The sequence below is a fragment of the Heteronotia binoei genome, chromosome 3, assembly GCF_032191835.1.
Source record: "Heteronotia binoei isolate CCM8104 ecotype False Entrance Well chromosome 3, APGP_CSIRO_Hbin_v1, whole genome shotgun sequence".
Lineage (NCBI taxonomy): Eukaryota > Metazoa > Chordata > Lepidosauria > Squamata > Gekkonidae > Heteronotia > Heteronotia binoei.
Window position 1 is genome coordinate 5251908 of NC_083225.1, and position 878 is coordinate 5252785.

At 45.6% G+C, this 878-nt stretch overlaps 1 non-coding gene across 1 annotated transcript; it reads right to left on the reverse strand.

Moving 5' to 3' along the window:
- Nucleotides 1-546: 546 nt before the first annotated feature.
- On the reverse strand, nucleotides 547-613 carry TRNAI-GAU (transfer RNA isoleucine (anticodon GAU)). Its single transcript has one exon. It is a non-coding gene; the product is annotated as a tRNA-Ile (tRNA).
- Between the last annotated feature and the right edge of the window lie 265 nt (nucleotides 614-878).

An 878-nucleotide genomic window follows, 5' to 3' on the forward strand; every position in this document is an offset into this window, starting at 1 on the left:
ACCCGAGAAACGATTGGAGTTGTCTACGTGTCCTCGGGGGAGCCCAATCTAATACGGCTTGCACTTTTGCTGAGTCCATTGCCAGTCCCCTAGAGGACACTCGGAAACCTAAGTAGTCCAGCTCTGTTTTGTGAAACTCGCATTTGGATAGCTTAGCATACAATTTATGACTCAACAGGCTGCTTAACACCTCCTGCACCAATTTCACATGAGATCGTTCATCTTGCGAGTAAATAATGATGTTGTCCAGGTACACCACCACCCCCTTAAACAAAAACTTTCTTAACACGTTGTTTATAAAACTCATGAACACCCCGGGGGCCCCTTGCAGTCCAAATGGCATCACCAGGTATTCGAACTGCCCCAGTGGTGTGTTGAATGCCGTTTTCCACTCATTCCCCTCCTTGAACACATGAACATATGAAGCTGCCTTATACTGAATCAGACCTTTGGTCCATCAAAGTCAGTATTGTCTTCTCAGACTGGCAGCGGCTCTCCAGGGTCTCAAGCTGAGGTTTTTCACACCTATTTGCCTGGACCCTTTTTTGGAGATGCCAGGGATTGAACCTGGAACCTTCTGCTTATCAAGCAGATGCTCTACCACTGAGCCACCGTCCCTCCTTAATGCACACCCAGAAATACTCATCTATGACAGCACCTGCCTCACGGTCCCACTGGATTGCTTTTAGATGCAACTTCTGGCTACCCCAGCCCCTCTCTCTCATCAGTTCTTCCTTTTAAAACTTTTACCTCAGGACTATAGCACTAAAGTTGGTTACCATGTGAAACAAGAAACAAGACTAGATGAACCACTTGTCTGATCCTGAAGGGCTCTTCTTATGATCTTATGACTATGATTTTAATTGATATTTTAATTG